The sequence below is a fragment of the Phodopus roborovskii genome, unplaced genomic scaffold (genome assembly GCF_943737965.1).
Source record: "Phodopus roborovskii unplaced genomic scaffold, PHOROB, whole genome shotgun sequence".
Lineage (NCBI taxonomy): Eukaryota > Metazoa > Chordata > Mammalia > Rodentia > Cricetidae > Phodopus > Phodopus roborovskii.
This window is the reverse complement of record NW_026126412.1, coordinates 307,856-322,959: the sequence shown is the minus strand read 5'-3', so window position 1 is coordinate 322,959 and position 15,104 is coordinate 307,856.

Below are 15,104 nucleotides of genomic sequence, written 5' to 3'. Positions count from 1 at the left end.
ATTATTCTCCTCCTGGGACTTCAGGAGTCTCCAACACCCTAACATGCGCCTGAGCTGTCCAGCCATCATCCTTCCATGAAGAAATAGTGGGTTGCAAGGTAAGCCATCCGGGGCAGGTTTGTGTGACAGAGCAAGGGTACTCCATGCAGGGGACTTGCACAGGGTTGTGTTTGGTTTGGTGGCTGCACCTGAGAGGATGGTGGGATCAGACATGCTAAGAGCCTGAAGGACTATTACAAGCTGGTCTTCTGGGTGATTCTCTTCTGGAGCTGTGGAGATTGTTGAGTATGATACAACAGAGAGTAGTCTAGCCTGTCTCCTGTCCTCAACTCACTGAAGATTTTTGGTTCATGTCATGCCTCTTTTCTCGATATGTTCCATGTTAGAATGCAATAAACAACCTCAGCAGACAGTATCTGTCTACTTGTTCTTAGTCACCAACTTATTTGTTCTTGGTGTTCCTTCCCTTGCTATGTGGGTGAGGAGCTCTCTGTCTATGCTAAAATTCATTTCCCTTAATTCTAGATTAACCATATGACCTGTTCTCTAGTCTCAAGGCTTGTAATATCTTTTTTACCCCCTGTGGGGCGATGACGAAAACACCGAGAACTGAGAGGCCCTGAGCTCTTTCCAGGGAGTCCCCAGATTGCTCATTCTCCTCACATGCTAAGCACATCATTCCTTGGGCTTTGCTTTGTAATTTACACAGCAGGACAGAAGTGGAGGTGCAATCTGTTGGAAGAGGGGGGCTGCCATGTGGAAGGTCTCCTGCTAACTGCCCTCTGTCTTTGCTTCCTTTACTTCTGCCTGCAGCAGACTATTCCATTGAGCTTACCTCATTTATTTTACCTTTCTTACTGTCCCTAAGACTCGACCTTGCATCACGAGGTACTGCCCTCAGTTGGGCTTAGCTGAGGGGGCGGTGTGATGGACCAGGTCAGCAGGGATGGGCAGAAATACAGGTGTGATGTTATCACTGTGAGGACCACTCCCTGACAGAACAACTGGGAAGTCTCAGCACCCATGCCAGAGCCCCCTGTGCATATCTGGGTCAGTACACAGCAAAAATGTCTCAAGATGCCATATTCTTTATATTTCTAGTTTGATTGGGTCCCACCAGGGAGGGCAGTGTGGGGCAGTGGCATATACTCCTGTGCTTGAGCCCCAGGCTGAGGGCCTGGCTGAAGTACAGGATGGTTACGGAAGTGCCTATGGCAAGGCTTCCAACCAGTTTACATCCAATAGAAATGGACATGGGAACCCCTCTTGTAAAAGGAACATGCTGAGGGATGTCCACACTGCTTACGTCTTCCACCCCATGACTCTGGAAGTCACTCAGGATAGTTCCTGGCCAGGTAGACCTTGACTAGGATCTCAGGAAGAGTGATAGCACTGGCTGCCTTAGGGTGCTGGTAATTTGAAGGTCACACTGGTGTATTTTAAGAAAAGTGGCATACAAGAGAAAGACGCCATGCAACAGGGTTCAAGTAGAGGGATTTTTTTTTTTAATTAGGGAAAGGATCATAAAAAGGGGAAAGGGGAGGGGGGAGACCAGCCTCTGGAGACAGAAGCAGCAGGAGAGAGGAAAGGTGGGGGAGAGAGGAGAGAGATAGAGGAACAGAAAGAGAGAGGGGGGAGGAGGAGGTGGGCAGAGCCCTTTTAGAATGGAACATAGTGAATCTGCACAGGTGGTTCTCTTAATGGCTGCAGCTGAGGGCATAACCTGTCAGAATCCCAAGGACAGGTCAGTAGAGATGCCTGAATACTAACACACCCCTATAGAAAGGGAAGTGATTATGTCAGATCCCAACAGGGAATGTCTTTGCCTGGAGTTTGGAGGAGCCACACAGAGATGGAAGGCCAGGGAAGGAAGATTCCCAAGAGAGAGCTGCCTACAGGGCTGATCCATGGACCCTTTGCTTACTGAGGAGCAGAGCCCAGGGTTGTCATCAGAGTGTCCTCAACTAGAAGAAAGAGATAGAAGGATCCACATGAGCTTATGGGTTTGAGTTGAGCTACCTGGAGTAAGTCAAATACTCTGTCAATTTATGGATTAAGTAGAGAGAAGAATCCAGAGCTCCAAGACCATCCAACACCACCTTCCATTCAAGATTCAGTGTCTCTAAAGTCAGCACAGTTTGAAAAGCTAGGCTTAGACATATGTTTCCAATACTCTGCCAGTAGGACAGGATGGAATGAGGGAAGCTGAAGAGTATCCAGGTGATCAGGGTCTGCTCTCACTCATGTGATCCACCTGCTCTGACAAATATGGAGTTGTGGGGAATGAGAAGCAAGTCTGTGGGAAGCCCTGCTAGTGCTGGCTTTCCCTGGAGCCCTCTGCCACCTCTACTCCTCTGGACACACAACTCAGTGAGATAGAAGAACAGCCACTTAAGGTATGGGCAAATGCCACATCATACATGTTCATGCATTCTGTACAATATGCTTGCATAGCCACCCCTATAAAGAAACATTGTCTTTGAGTAACTGTAGATAATGATACAGTTTTAAATTAATACCTTCTACTTGACTCACACAGGGTCCCTAGTGGTGACTTCATGACAGGAAATGTTTCCAGAAAGTGTATTTGGGGCTACAGTTCCCACAATCCACACAGGTTTTTAGTTATCATCAGTTTACTGCACTTCTTTGTGTTTTCAATATGTTCTCTTCCTTTCCATTTTTATCACATTGTGTGTGCTTTTACTTGTTTTGTGTGGGGGAGGATGGTGCACACGTGCCATGGCACATGTGTGGAGGTCAGGTGACAGCCTATGGAAGTTGGTTCTCTTCTTCTCCCATGTGGATCCCAGGGCAGAACTCAAGTTGCCAGGCTTGGCAGCAGTCTCCTCTACCTACTGAGCCAGCACACTATGTACACATGTGTGCATGCAGCATGCACCGTGTGTATGTGTATTATGTTCACGTGCACATGTAAGTATATATGTGTGTGTGGTCATTTGTGGGCAACATGTGCCTGTGTGTATTTAGTCTGAAAAGCTGCTACACACATGTAGCTCCCACCATATTCCATAGAAGTGACTGACCTGTGGCATTTAGAGCACACTCATGCCCTTATTGCTTCATCTTGGCCTTCACATTATGCCCATCATTTTGTGAATGTCCCACAGGCATTCTGAGTGGCAGGTGGCCCCCTGGTTCTGGGTGTCCTGGGTCCATGGACCTTCCTTCCCTACTGTACCATAGGACCAGTTTATATCTGGCCATTGGAAATAATCTGCATCATTTCCACTTTGGGATTGTTGAGACCCAACTGCATAGATATTTTTTTTTTTGCAGGACTCATCTGATTGCAGGTTTTCCTTTCTAGGGTCATCAGCCTGGCTGTAGATTTATTCACAGAGGGCGCCCAACACTAGTACCCTGAGACTTGCTACCCATTCTCCCCCAGGGACTATGTCATTTCAGCCTCTTACACCAGGAGGCATGCTCAACCTCTCCAGTACTCACACATGCATTGGTTACTCCTTTGTGTACTTGGTTAAATATTTTTGCCATTAATACTTTTAATGAAAATGATCATACCTGCACACTTGGACATGCTTTGAGAAAAACAAAACAAACCATAGAATCCCATGGGAGTGAAGTTTCTACTTGATACATTTAGTTATTAATTTTTTTTCACATCTACAACAGAATGGTCCCATAGAGAAACATAAACTACAACTTGGATTTTGAACAAAGAATTCCTATATTGTAAAAAAAATCATTTTAAATGATTTTCTTTTTTTTAAGAATCATTTATTTATTATGTATACAGTGTTCTGTCTGCATACATGCTTGCACCCCAGAAGAGGGTACCAGATCTCATTAGAAATGGTTTTGAACCACCATGTGATTGTTGGGAATTGAACTCAGGACCTCTGGAAGAGCAGTGACCAGTCTCTTAACCATTGAGACATCTCTCCAGCCTCTTAAGTGATTTTCTTTAGTCTGTTAAAAAAAAAGGGGGGGATTTCCTTCTGGAGAGCAGTCTTATTTCTTATTTTAGAGTTTGGGTCTCTTGTGCAACTGACCCCTCTCTACCCTGTGGTTTCTTCACTTGAGGTAAAGGGAAAGCTCTATAGCTCTATTGGGAGGGATAGTGATGCCTAAAGACCTCAAGAACCTGCCCATGTGCCTGTTGTGTTCTTACACCCCATGCAGTTTGAAACTTTGTGGCAAGGAGACAACCAGCATGGCAGGGATTGCACCTGCCTATCCTTGCCTTACCTCACCCAGTAGGGCAGACCCAATGTCTAGAAAGTTCTGTTCCACATGTGCTTCAGAGACCTGAGGGGAAAAGATGTTCCTCCTCAGATCAAGTTGGGCTGGTGACAGATATCCTAGTTTCTGGGATGGCTATGAATAGTGTTATAGGATAGAGGTGACTTCAAAGGCCATAGATGGTTTCATTCAAGTGTCTGTGGGAGTTCCACAGATTGGGAAGGCTCTTTCTACTTATAAGGACAGGGGTCTCTGAGTTGGGCTCTGCCATCCATGAAGGAGGAGGAGATGGGCCTCTGAGAAGACTTGCCTTCTCCTTTAACCCATGGGTATTGGGACATTTGAGTAGCCACCAGCCACTGTCTGCCCAGGGAGAAATATGGCAAGTGACATCATGCTTTTCCTGTCTTACAGGGACACTCATTAAAAATGAAGAAGGGCACAGAGAGGCCCACAAGGCTCCACATTTACTGCTGATACAAGAGAGGAACTCGTTCTCAGCTTGTCAAGAACTGTATTCGTGTTTACTCTTCAAACCTGCCAAGCAGCCTCTGCAGCCTGTGCCAGGGACAGATTGCCAAAGACAAACCAAACAACCTTGGAGAATACATACGGGCTGCAGGGCGATCTTTGGAAGGGATTTGAGCACTCTGCTTGTGGAGGGGACAGACCTGAACTTTTCAGAGTTGTCTGCTCTGAGCCCACTTGGAAAATAAACAGTAGATATGAGTGACATCTGTCTGTCCACAGTGTCTGGAATTGCTGATTTTTTTTTTCTTTTTTGATAGGATATTGACATGAGCACCTTGGCCATGCAAAACCAATTCTCTTCACAAAGAGTCTGCCTGATGGAGGGGTGCTCCTCCATCTGGCCAGGAGTACTCAGGTAGAGTGTTTTTGGAGCCGTCACTAACAGCATGTCTTTCTGTAAGACGGGTGGCTGCCTCAGAGAATGCATGCATGTTCATTAAGCGGCATTTCTGCACACCTACAGGAAAGAACAGCTGTGTAGGCACCGCAGAGTCAGCAGCTGGCTTTCGGTGATACTGGGAGGCATTTCTTGGGACAACTGATCTATGGGAACTTTGCTGTAGAGGGGGCTTGCAAATTGTGGTCTGGCTAAGATATTAGCTATGTGTACTGCCAGAACAAGACAGTCCAGGCGCTTCGAGATCTGCCTGGCCCTGTACTGTTTTTTCTCAACTCTATATCAGCAAAGGAGAAATAATAGGGCAAGATGTTCATACATATTCCTTGGATGCCTTTTCTTCCAAACAGGAAGATAGTTGTGTTTAACTTTGCACAGTTAGCTTTAGAAAACTGTCCACTGCAAATGGGTAGGGGTGGTTAGCTATAGAAGCCACAAGACTGTCACAAAAGAAAACTCCAGAGCAATAAAATTCATGAACAAAGCAGCCCTAAGAGCTGGGAGTGATCCAGACAGCATGGTATAATCCTGTGCTAAGGCTGGCTGGAGATCGCTACTGTGATTGGCTGGAATGTGGCTGCTCTAACTGGCTTGGAAGCGATCTGCTCCTATAACCCTATCCCATATCCAATTGGCTGGAGCTGAACTCCTATGGCTGTCAAGAACTTAATTGTTTATCCCAGGCACTTACTCTGAAGTTAGGATTCCTTTGTTTACATCCTGAGGCTGCAACACATGGAGGCAGTGTTGGGCCATGTTTGACTTAGGGTGTGAGGCTAGCCACCATCTACCTTTTCTCACAATACCTGTCCTTCCCAGACCAACCTGATGTGGGGACAGTTTTCAGTAAACCCCTCTTAAGTTTTTTTTTGGTTCCTAAACACTGAGAAAAGCCTAATCTGCTGCTCTGAATTCTACTAATGGACCAGGCTTGAAGGATATTCCCAGAAAGGTGGCCAGCAGAGAGGAGGGCAGAATTACCAACCTGCCTACTGTTCCCAGGAGGGTGACCAGGACCCCTTGGGTGTTCATACAATGATGTCTGGCTACAGTGTCACACTCAAGTTTTGAGAGCTGAAGGAGGTCATAGCTCACTGTCTATGAGATAAAACAGCTATTTGTAGAGACAGCTTGGGTTGTGGATGGGTGGGTACCTTGTGGTGAGGATTGTGGGCATGCTTTGTGGCAGAGAGTTAAGAATAGCAGCCCACCCAGCTCAGCAAGGGTCCAGGGACTGGAGCCTGGGGGTTATATAAAAAACACTTCCCGAGGCCACACTTTTCAATGTCTCTTCTTCTCTGGAAAATGAACTGCAAGTAAGATAGCAGAGCATTGGCTGAAGCTTCCAGATATATAGGCACCCACGAAAACCCATGCTGAAGAGTAATGGCTGAACACAAGGTGGGGCAGTGGGTACCTGCCCACTGCTGCTCCCACGGGGTACCTGCAGTTGTGTGGGCCAGATGGAACAGTAACTGATCACCAGTCCTGTGTTTCCCAGTTATAATCCACCTCCATGTCTGTGGTTTCTGCATATGTAGATTCCACTGACCACAGATAGAAAATCCTGAGAAAACAGTACTGCATCTGTCCCTAATGTTCTGTTCTGTTCTGGGATGGTTTCACGCCCAAGTCACATGGATTAATGCGTGTTTAGGAAGCCCAATCAGGGCAAGGCAGGTGGTCCTGGTCAGGGTAGTTATAGGCATGTCTGCCTCCCTAACTATTAAATGCAAAACGCTTGCTTGACAGGGAGGCCTCCTGAACCAAACACAGCACCCATTCAATGCTGGAAGACGCCTTGACTGTGAAGTTTGGCATGGAAATTGTGTTCATAACAAATGGACAGATAAAGAAGATGTGGCAGACATACCCAATGCAGTTTCATTGAACCATGAAGAAGAACAGTTATGTATGTCATCTTTGGGATATTGGGTGGAATCAGAGCTCTCAACATCAAGGGAAATAAACCACATGCATGCGTGCTCTCTCTCTCTCTTGCACACACATTCTCTCTTTCATGTGCACTTGCACATGCACACTCATGCAGGCTCACACACACAGAACATGAAAATAGAATGGAGATAGAAGAAGGGGACTAGGCAGACAGATGAGGGCAGGAGAGAGTAATAAGTGAACGTTGTGAAGGACATTTTGCACCTGAACACAGAATGTCTTTCAGAAACCCCTTGCTTCGTATAACAAACATGCACTGATGAATTTATATATTTATATATATATATATACATATATATGTATATACATACATATATGTATATATAATTTATTTTTTTAAATTTCATTTTATGTTCTAACTGATGAATTCTTAAAAACTAGCTCAACCACAAATAAGTAGAGGAGATTATAACCTTCTCCCTTTTCAACTGTGCCACCCCCTGCATGTAGGTGCCTACAGTCCCATTCCCTTGAGAGTGTGGGTCAGTGGGTGGGAACAGGACAGGCAGGCAGCCATGGTTAGGGCCAGGACTCCCAGAGCTGATGTGGAGGGGTGGCTGTACCTCTGGGTCACACGTTCACATGTCAAACAAAAGAAAATGTGAAGGTGTGAAGGCCATTGCTGTGTGTTCAGGGAAGTAGGCTGAGCTCATAAACTAGTGCTGTGGTAGACAATCGTCCCCTGACTATCTTCTGCTTCTCTGAACAGGTACCTTTAAATGTCAAGGTTGAGAGACCATGACCATTTTTTTACGGCAGCAAGGAGGGGATAAAGTCTTTGGGAATTGGGGCTGGGCCAGGGCACTGGTGTCTTCTCATTGTACTATTGAAATAAAATAACATCAAATACCTAGCCTGTGAGGGAGATGGAGGCCTCTGCACCTGCCATGGGGGTTTCAGAATGGTTCATTTCATATCTCTATCTAATGTCAAAGCTTCCGGAATCAGCCCAGGGACAGGGCAAAGCAGGAGGGAAGTAAACAGAATCTCTTGACCTTGGATGAGGCATCCCTGAGCCCTGTCAGTACTGATACCATGGGGGGTGGTTGCCAGGGAGTCAGAGAAGGTATCTGCAGGACACTGTAGACTGCTGCCACCGCAAACCTCATTGCAATGATTGATTTGTGAATGCAGCCTCTCCCTAAATCGGCAGAGAAGGAAGCACTCCTCTAGATTTGTTGTGCTGTCCCTTGATCTGGGTTTATGAGGAAGGCCACAGAGAGTCCTGCCTTGTGTGTTTCCCTGTTAATGCAGGTAGGAACCTTGCTCACAGAAGCCTCATGGTTTATATTTACTCCATGAAAGGAGTGAAGTGGATGGCACATGGTTTGGTCCCCCCCTCTCCCAGCAGGGACAAATGCCCGCCAAGTCTGTGTGTAAGCCCCTGCACTTTAAATGTCAAGTCAAATATTGCATCGTCGTCTCAGGACTTTTTACATAAAAATGCAAATGTATGCATTCCATATCGGGGCAGGAAGCCTCCTACATGTACTGGGGTCATGGTGTGCTCTCCTGCCCAGATCTGAATGCTGTGTTTGGAGATGCTGCATCACTTCCAAAGTAAGACACTGGGTATATGTGGGTGACTGTTCAATAACGACAACAATTTGCAAACCATTTTGCAGGGGAAAAAAGCATATTAGAAACATTTCGCCACCTCTCAGGCTGTCTTTATTTATATGGTAATACCTAGGGGTTCAACTCACTTGTTTTCCTTTCTCTAGCATAGGCTAACTAAATCTGTTTTCAGGCAGCTTGTAGGTGCTGTGACTCCGGGTGACCCTATCCCTTCTCTGGCTAGACGGTGTCCCGGGGACATTATACTCCAGGACATACCTGGACAATGAAGGATAATGAAGCATCACTTAAGCAAACTGCACAACTAGAGCCCCCCTTCCAACATTTTATACCTCAGGTGACAGTGCTTAGAACTCTGCATTGCCCACCTGGGGTAGAACCTTTGTCTGTCATGATGGAGGAGGTGCATATATACACTCAGAAGCCACCACAGGTGAACCTGGTGGCCCAGGGGCCCAATGGACTTTGCCTGATCCTCCTTTATGTACTTAGCTTTCTCAAGCCAAATAAATTGTCTGATCCCATGAAGAGGTTCCTAGCTAAACCTTAGACTTCAAATGCCATTTCTTCGTACTTCTGGTCAAACTATTGTTCTGAGCTTGCCTATGATCAGAGAGACATTCACATGGGTTATATCCTCAGAGTGTTGATTGCATCAAAATCATCACAAGAAGTCACGGTGGCCCTTGGGACAAAGAAGAAGGAAAAATATTTACGTGAGAACATTGCACAGGCCTAAGCCTGGACTCAGAGACAGTCCCATGGGTCCAGACAACTGTAGGAGCAGATGGACTGGGAGCAGAGGAGGGGATGCTCCTACATGTGGAGGGAGGGATCTTCCTTAAGCTGACTTAATGGGATGTCTACAGACCTGGACTCAGCTATTGAAGAGATGGGAATCCCAGAGCCACCATTTTAGGTGACAGAGGAATTTGGAGGTGAGAAGCATAAGTGAACTCAGTCTCTGACAGGTGAACTGAGTGTGGCAGTCACCTGTTTAGTCATATGCATGCCACAGAGAGTGAGAAGGTCCAGATTCAAGAGTTCTTGAGTCCAGGCTGGGGTCTGCAGTTTTGATTAGTGTCATTGTATCTGGTATGGGTTGTGGTGTTTATAAGTGTGTGTGTGTGTGTGTGTGTGTGCGCGCGCGCGTGCACACACTTGTACTTGCACATGCACATGTGTCCTGAGAGCGTGGTACTGCAAACAAGGCCTAAATTCAGAATAGCGTGTTACTACGAGCTGCTCAAGACAGGGGACACGTAATATTTCCTGGGTGGGTTTGGCCAAAGCAGAGCAAGTCTCTGTGGGAACCTGGGACTTCCCACCAGCCCCCAAACATGACATTGACCTCTTGCTTTCTCTCTAGCTCGACATGCATGTGCAATGCTGAGGTCACACTGGGGGGCTGCAGAGAGAAACTCTAGCCCCTCTCTCCATTCCTTCCTTTCTTCACAGTGTTGGCAGTGTCTGGACACGTAGCCCAAGCTGGCCTTGAGCTCTCAACTCTCTTGCCTCAGTCTTCCAAGTGCCCAGCTACCTTGTTCTCTCTTAGTTCAGAAGCCTGGTGGCTCCACACCCCACATCGGCATTTCCTTCTAAAAATGGACTGCCATAATTATGTGTTAAATATGATTCAAATCTGCAGGGAACTGTAACTCAATAAGCATGAAGAAATTAATGAAAAGCTTAATTATTATAATAATACCATTAAAATCTAATAAGGAGAGAAAAAAAGTTGACTCATTTTACTTCAGCTTGGCCATCTAATATCTTTTTCTCCCTTTAGCAGAACTATAATTAATTTAGACTTGGGTTTTCAGAAAAGCTAAATTATAACCACAGAGCTTAAAAATATTCAGAGCAGAGGAACCAGAGTGGGAAGGAAGCATCCTAGGTTATAAGTGGGCGGAGAGGAAGTATGAGAGGTGATCAGGGTCTGCCATACTTCCCGCAGATCTTGTTGTAGAGGCTACCATTTTCAGCCCTTCAAAAAGTCACGACTGCTTTTAATTATCTACCGAGCTCTACAGCTCTAACTCCGGTATATGGCTTTAGAGCCACAGAACACACAGGTGCTTTTAAAAAGTTCAGATTAATTACATATATTAGCAGTAACTCAAAGTGCTTAATTCCATCCCTTCTCCCCACAATGTGGTGATAAGTATCTCTCTCTCCCTTGAGCACACTGGCAAATTTGAGAAAGTTTAAGTTGGAGCACCCAGAACAATCTTCAACCTAGTCTTCAAGTAAAGGCGTGCATCTTAGCCATCTGAAGTTGAAGGGTAACTGACCAGGGAACTTCCTCCACACTCAGATGTCAGGGTCGTTGCTATGGAGGCAAAATGCTGCTATCCAGTACCTGCCCTGCAGGATGGGCTTGCCTGGAGTTTGGGTTGTCCTTGAAGAATATACCTTGAAGGTTATGTCGGTCACCTTCCTGTTCCCTCCTCAGAACTTACTGATCATAGCTATGTGAGAGACCTCTGAACCCTGGGGTCATACTGGAAAATGAGATGAATTTAGTGGTTTGATGTCATTGATGGCTGTTGTATGCTGAGTTCTTGCTATTCCATGACATTTCTTCTACGTGTGTACAGAATAAAACTAAGCAGTTATAATTTGCTGGTCCTATCATAAGCACCACTTAGAAAAGCCAGGAAGTGAGGGAAACACTTGGCCTCATGATTTCCCTTCCCGCTGTCCCTCCTTTATGGCTGACACTTTTAAAGTCAGTCGCTCCTCATTTCTTCCTCCCTAGACAACCCCCCTTGCAGTTCTCTGAAGGCATGGATTCAAAATCCTTTGAGAGGATTCCTTTGGAGGAGCATGTCCTGACACACCCATTCTTTCTCAGAATACCACCCTTCAGGGAGAATTCTGAGTGGACAGAGCTTTGATCTCAGCACTTGACAACACCCCCTTTCTTCCCGTCTCCATGCTTCTGAGGGAGAAGTCGAAGTCGCTGCACTTTGAGCCATCTCCTCTTGTAGCAGAGTTTTCTTTTGCCTCTTCTAAGACTTCTCACCATCATTAGCTTTCAGAAGTTTGTCTACATGTTCCCTGGCATGTCTTCTGGGTTCTTCAATTTGTAGAACTATGTCTTTGTAGTCATTATGTTTTAGAGTATGTTTCAGTCCTTTCTTCTCTCTCCTTCTCCCTTTCCCTCTTCCTTTCCTCCCTCTCTCTTCCTCTCCCCCCCCAAAGATTCTAATGACCTGAGTAATAGCTACCACTCCACAGCTTTTTCATTACCTGCCTGCCTTCTCTCAGTTATTCACAGTGGGGCTTTCTATGATCCCGGCTTTGAGTTTTCCATACTCCACCCCCTTGCTGGTGTTAAGTAAACCCACTGATGTTTTTCTCTGAAGTCACTTATTAGTCTTGGTTGGAAAGTTTCTCCTTGGTTTCTTTTGCATTTTCTTCTTTTGTTTAAGGCATGTTCATATTACTCAATCCAGAAACTTCTCACACTTTGTCTGAGTTATGGTTTCTATGGTTATGAAGAGACACCCTAACCACGGCAACTTTTATAAAAGAAAGCATTTAAGTGGCGCTGACTTACAGTCAAGAGGTTTAGTCCATTGCCATCATGGCAGGAAGCAGGGTGGCATGCAAACTGACTTGGTGCAGGAGAGGGACTGAGAGTCCTGCGTCCAGGCCCATGGGCAGCAAGAACACAGTGAACCACGAGGCCTGGCTTGAGATTTTGAAACCTCACAGCCCACCCTGTCGTGATACATTTCCTTCAAGAAGGCCACACCTCCACACATGCCACTCCCTATGAGTCTATGGGGGGATTTTCATTCAGACCACCACACACTTTAATATTAACACCAGAGAGTTACCTGTCTCATCCAGTCTGTGATCTTCTGGTCCTCAACATCTTGGGTGAGTTGTGATCAAAACCCCAACATTTCCACACATGATTGTGGAGCTCAGGGTCTAGTCTGCTCTTCAGTTATGTGGCACACACCTGCAGATCCATGCCTGATTCTTAGTTCTTCCTGTGCATGGTTAACACCTAGTTCTGTCCTTCAGTGCACAGAGGCTGATGAGTATGAATCAGTTCCGTCTCCATGACACCAGGGGTTTTGTGGCCACATCTTGCTCATGGTGATGGGAATCTGGTCTTCCCATTCAGTCTCCTCTGACATAGCAGCAAGTGTGGAGTACCTTGGTATGGTCCTCGGCACGTGTGTGACCAGATTTACCACTGGTCCTTTAGGAGGCAAGCGGTTTGATCAGGGTGGTTACTGTCTGGATTTAGTCTGTGGCTTCTACTTTCCTTTAAACCCTTGGTGTACAGTGTCCTCTTATTGGCATTTCTGTTTGCCTATTAGCTTTTCTGGGTTGTCAGGGCAGGTGAGGCAGAGAGGAAGCACAGTTGACTCAGCATTGTGTCCTTCCTGGACCTGTTGTTTGCACACCCAACTGCCTTCTTTCAGCCTTGAGACTCTCTCTGTGCTTGTATTGTGAATTGTCTGGTATTCAAAGATTTTCACTTTTTCCATCCCTCCCAAAATAAAAAATTTTCCTCAACTCATGTTTTTCTCTAAAAGAATTTACACTGTAAATCTTGAGTACATCAACATTTTAAAGTGAGCTTTATACTTCTTATTTGAAAGGATATTGATTGACTCTGTCACTTTCGTGCCCTAGCCATGACTCCAGCCCAGGGTAAAAATGTTTCTTATTTTTAAAATCCACTTCCTCTCAAAGGCAGAACATGTTAGATGGAGATTTTTTTTTCAGGATTTGTCAAAAATATCCACATTACCACAGTGCCATTTAACATCAAGATAAAATGCTTACCACTTTTTCCTTTTTGATTTTCCCTTTAAAAATCATTTTTCCCCTCTCACTCCTCTTCCTTATTCTCACACAGCAGTGCCCCAGCTTTGAGGGTTTGGAAGTCCGCGCCATGCCCAGTGCCTTTTTCTTCTACTGCTTGTGGATCTAGCCATAGAACTCTCAGCTATGACTCCAGCACCATGTCTGCCTGCACACTGCCATGCTCTCTGCCATGATGACAATGGACCAAACTCCTGATGCTGCAAGTAAGCCCAGTTGCATGCCTTCTTTTATAAAGTTTCCTTGGCCATGGTGTTTCTTCACAGCATCAGAACACCAGCCGAGACAATGCCATCAACAGGACCCGTAGCTTTCTTTTTGTCCACCACCTGTCTCTATTGGTTCAAGTTCAACAGGGTTGGGCTTGACTTGGTCATATCTGCATTTTATCCATAGGGCCTGGAACCAGGAAAGAGCTCTGGAATTACGTGTTCAAGACAAATAAATAGCAGAACAGCCACATCATCTCTACTCTCTAGGCCAAGGCAGCATATTTCCTAACACGCAAACTTCAAGGAATTCATTCTTCTGTGGGAACACCTTGTAGGACCCAAGACTCTACCTGTTTGGTCAGAGCAACATATCCAAACTACCACTTTCTGTCACATGTGACCTTGCAGGAGGCAAAACAAAGCACCGGTGAATATACTGGGTGCAAACACAGGACACTGGGCCAAATTTGAAGTACCCAGCTCAAAACTTTTCTGAAAGCAAATTCTGATTATACCCCAAATTTTTAAATCACATAAAAGTCAGTTAATTTCTTTCTCCAAATAATGATTGAGCCTTACAAGTTCCTGAGGCTCTCTTACAAGCATATCGGTTGAGAATATAAGACTGAGGCCTTCTTTAAATAGATGACAAATCCAGGTGTTGGAGTAGGGTGGCATGAAAAAGGGGGCCCCGAGCTGTACAGTAGGAACACAGATTAGTTCAACTACCAATGCAAACAGTGTGGAGGTCACAACCCACATGACCCAGCAGTTTCACTAGAGGTACATATCTAAAGGGAATGGAAGTATGACTCAGCAGTTTCACTGTAGGTAATATCTAAAGGGAATGGAAGTATGACTCAGCAGTTTCACTGTAGGTAGCATCTAAAGGGAATGGAAGTATGACTCAGCAGTTTCACTGTAGGTAGTATCTAAAGGGAATGGAAGTATGACTCAGCAGTTTCTCTGTAGGTAGTATCTACAGGGAATGGAAGTATGACTCAGCAGTTTCACTGTAGGTAATATCTACAGGGAATGGAAGTATGACTCAGCAGTTTCACTGTAGGTAGTATCTAAAGGGAATGGAAGTATGACTCAGCAGTTTCACTGTAGGTAGTATCTAAAGGGAATGGAAGTATGACTCAGCAGTTTCACTGTAGGTAGTATCTACAGGGAATGGAAGTATGACTCAGCAGTTTCACTGTAGGTAATATCTACAGGGAATGGAAGTATGACTCAGCAGTTTCATTGTAGGTAATATCTACAGGGAATGGAAGTATGACTCAGCAGTTTCACTGTAGGTAATATCTACAGGGAATGGAAGTATGACTCAGCAGTTTCACTGTAGG